Raw genomic sequence first — 6,000 nt, 5'->3', positions numbered from 1 at the left:
TGCTGGGTTTGTCCAAGTTCCCATGATCAGAAGGGCCGGGTGGGTGGCAGAAGCCTATCCTACCGGGCAGCGGAAATTTGGAATTCACTGCCTGCCTCAATCAGATTGAAATACAATCTTTCCTCCTTTAAGAAACTGCTCAAAACCTGGCTTTTCCCCTCCAAGTAAACACAAGCATTTTCCCCTCTATTCTAGAAGAAGTACATGTTTTCTCCAGAACCGAGACGCCTCAGCATTCACTGCACTTCATAAATGTTTTACTTGCTTATTTACTTACATATTACAAGGAGAATAGAATTGCATCAGTGTGCCAGGCTGCAACCAATTTGCAGCTGATTGTTACTGACTCGTGTAAAGGGCTTGTAGTGTGCCAAGTGAGCTTCTCTGGAGTGCTTCTCAAGTTAGTTAGAGCTGTGCTCAACATGCCAGTTAGCGATGCTTGTCTGATAATTGATGCTCAAATATGTCAGGGATCATCATGTGTGTTCTTTTAAAATGCCATTATTAATAGTCTTCAATATGAGAACTGCCCAGGTGCACTTTTGCTGATAATGGTTTAATCCGAATGTCACATGCCCTACTTAATGATTGAGTATGTCTAGATCAAAACATGGACCAGACAAATCTATTTAGTAAAAAATAAAAATCAAGGCGAGCACTCAGATACTAACAGGCAGCTGCACAAACTTGGCACTATCGGAGGTGAGTAATTGGGTGGCCGAAAAGAATATATAATCTCCATTGATTGTAATCCTGTGAGTTCCTTGGCCAATGCCCATGATGGAGACACCAGTGGTGAAAATACTGACATGATATTATTTGCCTTGAGGACCTGTTTCAGGATGGGAAGGTTATATCTGTAGACCATTTCAAGCACAACTATACAAACATGCTTACCTACTAAAGAGTAAAATAAGCTATGAAGGCAGTGTACACAACATTTACTCTTGAACCACCCCCTGGACCACCCACTTTGAACCACTAACTTGATTATAGACTCTGAAAACAATGTAAAATGGGGTTTAAAACTCTACAGGCTTTTTGTGGATGACAGTGTGGTTACTGCACATACTGTAATTAGGGCACGTGAGGCAGACCTTGATATAGCAATACAAGAAAAAAAGTGTTGAAATACTGTTGTGAACAAACGAAATTCACCTCTTTGAATGTTAGGTGAAGTTTGATTCATTTTAAATGTCTACACCATTCATATTACACACCAATAATGGTTAATAAAAAGTTGATCCAGAAGAGAGCACCAGAAATGCTCACCAAATTGCACAGTTCATGCACTCTTTGGAGAGAAATAGGGAAGGGTTTGCAGCCACGATAGTAGCTCTACTGGGATAGGTAGAACAGATCAAGAAAGGATGTATGAAAATTAAAGCATTGTTACTCTTGTTAGCTAAACACACAATAGCTATGTCTTGGATGAGATGCCCAGTACCTAAGATACAAACTTAACAGACAGGACCATTTGCAGTGAATCTGCTGACATATATACAGCCCTGATGCCTAGAACATGGAAAAAAGGGGGTATTTGGAATACACTGTTACAATACCTAAAAGAATAACAACAACACTACCAAGTCAAGCTGAGTAAATGAAAGCTGGACCTTACCATACGATACAGCTGTGGAAATGTCATGAATGTGCTTAACTATTTGTTAGGTGAGAAATATAAACAACATTATCCTGAATTCTGGAAAGCATACTTTGGTTTGCTTTGACACACAAATAAATATATGTTGAAAATGTGATGTGTTTGCTCATACGTTGTGATGATGTAATAACCTAATGTTAAATGTGCCTGTATTCTTTATTTCTGTTAGTGCTAAATGTAAAGAAACAACTTATTTTACAGGAAAATACATAATTTCACAAAGAATGACCAAATACTAAAATTCCAAAAAGAAATATATGTTGCCATAAGTTAGCATAAAGGTTACATGTCCGGTAATAAATTAGTTATCACAACAAAAACTATTCGAAAAAGGTAAAACAGCACATCAACTTTTAACACAGTCTTAAAATATATATTTTTTTAAATTCCCTAGAAAACTTTAAGTGAAAAGGCAGTTAGCATTGATTGGTTGTAGATAGCTGACATCAATTAATTGAATAGTTAAATCAATATTTTTTCATTATTCAAACTGCACTCCCTACCCTAATTAAAAAAAATTATCATGTAAAGGTACTTACCATCATCAAGGATGCCAGGTTTCTCTCCGCCCAGGACGCCATCTTATCAAATGCCGGCTCTGGTTGCACCAGTAGAATATACAGTGTTGACCTTTAATTGGTGCTGCAGTGGACAGTGTCCCAGGGCTGCCTCTGCTGATGCATTTATCAAGGGGGAGGGAGAGGGAGTATGCAACTGGAGTGTTCTGTACTGGTGCTATGGATCCAATTTCTCCTTAATGCCACATGTGCTTCTTCCTTGTCAGCATCCATTGTTTGTGCTGGGCCTGGTGTAAACAGGCTTGTGGCCCCTGCACTTTGCCTGTGTTTTTCATGGTGTTGTCCTTTTTTTAGGTCTCGCCTAGTGTCGCAGCGCATGCGCTGCTTGCTCTGCGAGATCTGTTGTTGTCGGGTTGCTTGTGGAAGTGGGGTCGAAGCTCCGCCTCTGCTTTTCATTGGCACGTGTCACACTTTATGTTGAACGTGCGCCTTTGATTAGCAGTGATGCTTTTTGCTCCCCTCCCTGTCTCCTTTCCAGCACGCCCACCTGGACTGGAGATTGTGCACGCGCATGGCATCTCTTTCGCTCGCGCACAGCATCTCTTCCACCTTGTTTCACTCAGAGTTCAGCATCCGATTGTGTGCACTGCACGCTGCCAGACATAGGCGTCCACGCTTCCACCCGCATGCCTGGAGACAGCCACTTGCTGCTGAAGGTAGGGTTCTCCTGGCTCAGAGTTTACTGGGAAGAATCAGCAACAGGCGCCGTATCCCACAAATGTTGGTTTCTGCAATTTATGGAATGATTGGATTTTGAGACTGTACAGAAGGCTACAACTTTAGCAAATATGGTGACAATTATATGACTGATAACAATCACTAATGCACTTATTTACAGGGCGTTAGAACTTGAATTGTCTCTAAACTCTTGAAAGTGCTATGGTAAACTCTATTTGTGTTTTTTCTACTTTTAAGAACTGTGATTATTTGCGGAGCAGGAGTAGCTCATGCTGAAGTGTGTAACATCTTCAATCATCAATAATTTTTTTTATTAATATTATTAGTAGTAGTTTTCGAATTATTACTACCGTTATTATCCTTATTCTTCCTTTATTCTTGTTATTATTACTAATAATAATAAGAATAGCAGTAGTTGTAACAATAATAATAATAATAATATTACCACAAGTTTGTGCTGTAAACTACAAACTGCGGTATGACGATAGGGCATTGATAGCAAGTGCGATTGTGGAATTTGCTACGTCCTGGTGGCGAGGTTGATTCTAGAAGAGTTGCGTGTTGGCTATTTTGTTAAAAGTCGGTTTTTGGCACAGAGTCGGGACTGTGCAAAAGCGGATGCCTATTCTCGCCTTTCCTTGTAGGTTGCTCGATAGTCCTGGCTCGGCCTAGGATGACAAATATGTCACTGCTTGGAAGTTTGAGTCGCGAGGAGTGTTTGGTGTTCTCTCCCGTGCGCTGGCACTCGCAGCTGAGCAATAGATTAGTGGAAGTAGCTTTCGACTCATTGATTGTCCCTCAGGGATCATCATGTTTATAGCGGTGCATGGACCCAAGCAAGCAACCGGGCTTAAAGGAAGATAAAAGCCTCGGCTGGCTTTCAACAACAGGCTACGTTAGAGCTCTGCAGTTTCAAAAAGTTGCTGGAACGAGTTTCACAACAGGACCGCTGGTCCTAAAGTTACTTGAAATTTTTTTAAAAATCTTTTTATTATAAAACATGCTCCAGTAAGATCACACAGTGGTCGCAGTAGTAATACATTGATACATAAAAGACATCATCATATATATTTCATGGCACCATCACGGCCAGCAGGACCCCCCATAGCTCTCCCAACCCTGACCATGAATGTCCGGGGCCAGCACCAGTGAAGTTTCTGCAAATGAACATCGCTACGTACTGAAGTATTTTCCCCCCCCCCTCTAAAACTCGGCCTATTCCCTCCCACTTCACCCATCCAACCCCCATCCCCCTCAAGAAGGGAGCTGGACTCTAGGCCCATTCCAGCTTTTAATCGGACTCAGAGTCTGCCTGGGTGTCTATCGCCTCTCCTCTGTATCGCCTCCATGGCCTCCACACTCTCTCCCATTTTTTGGGGCATCCCCTACTCTTATAGATAACCCTTTCCGCCCGTTGGCACCAATCGAGGTCCCTTTCCCACTCCTCCACTGTAGGCACCACCTCACTCCCCCAGAGCCTTGCTATGTTCCGTTTGGTGACCATACTGGCTAGTGCCAACCAAATCTTGTCACTCTTCGGCCATGTAACATCACTCGTTACCCCCAGGACATTCCATCGAGCCTCAAGCGGAACTTCTGCCCCACTACCTCCGCCATAATGTCAGACAGCCTGGACCAAAAAGCCCTGACCTTGGTGCAATCCCACAGAATGTGGAAGAACGTGCCCTCTTCCCCATATCCTCTGAGGCAAAATCTCGAATCTGCGTAGCCTATCCGGTGTTGTGTCGTGTGAGGGGTGTAAGAGCTGTGTAGTATACGAAGCTGGACCAGCCTGAACCGAGCCCGAATCACCACCTACCTTGGGCCTTGCAAGGCTTCTCTCCAGTCGTCATCTTCCAGTAGCCCTACGTCTGTCTCCCACTTTTCCCTCAGGGAGTCAGCCAGATTGTTGATCAGTTTTTTATAAGTGAGGGAGATTGCTTTATCTACCATCGGATCCATCAGCAGCCGGCCCTCAAGCGGGGCATATTCTGGTAGGTGGTCCCCGGACTTCAAATGGCCCCGGATGGCATGTCTAAGCTGCTGGTAATGCAGGAACTCTCCAGTTCCCATATGGAATTCCATCTGTAGGGTCACAAATTCCACCATGTCTACCCTCTTCCAAACGTCCCCTAGTCTATCAATGCCGATAAGGTTCCAGGCCCGAAGGCCCTGCAGTTTGGCCACTGCCGGTGGAAAATTCCCAGCCCATAAGGGGTCTGGGCAGTTAATTTCGCTCCCCATCAAGTTACTTGAATTTTAAACATCAATGGTGTTATGGAACAACCACATTTAGAAAATACCAGATACTTTCCAAGCGGGAGTGCAACTGGTAAACTCCCTTTGGGAAGCTTGAAGAGAAACACAGTATACAACAGGCTTTAAAAAGACAGTTCTCCATAACATGAACTATGGAATGCACCTTTAAAGAGCACATTCATTTTTCTGTAGCCATTGTTGTTGTGAAAACAGCACAACTAGTGAAAAGCCATAGCAAAATCTGTGTAATCTACAAATCAACTGTTAATCGCTTATTTGAAAGATGGCCCTGAAAGTAGCTCAACAGAAATGTATTTGCCCAACTGAAACCAGGGAGCACAAAATAGGTTCACCCGGTGCTCTGTTCTTTCTAACAAGGCTCACAAACTCAGAATACTGTTCTAAGCACCAGGGGACACCCCGAACTGAGCTACTTAAATACCCATCAGTGTCCATTAATCTGCTATGTTGATATTCAAACCACTTTAATGACATGAGCTTGATACCTAACAAGCTGATTCAATCCCTCCCGATAACACTCAAAACTCTTAGAGAGATCTGTTACGGATAGCAGCTACCTTCATTCAACCATGCATCTGAGCTTGATGAGAGTGGATGTGACCTAACCGCTAGAGAGGTGGACCTCATTGCTGGGGAACCATGTTCGAGGCTTGGAAGGGACGGTCAACATCCTATGATTCTGGGCAACTCACTTAATCTCCCCGAGCCTAACAAAAAATGAATGTGTCCATCTGTAATACAACTGGTGCTCATGTAAAGCGCTCTGATACCTCCGGGTCTAGTTTGCTCCATATAAAACTC

Source organism: Lissotriton vulgaris, chromosome 4_1, assembly GCF_964263255.1.
Source record: "Lissotriton vulgaris chromosome 4_1, aLisVul1.2, whole genome shotgun sequence".
NCBI lineage: Eukaryota > Metazoa > Chordata > Amphibia > Caudata > Salamandridae > Lissotriton > Lissotriton vulgaris.
The sequence above is the reverse complement of the archived record's forward strand: the minus strand, read 5'-3'. Positions refer to the sequence as shown.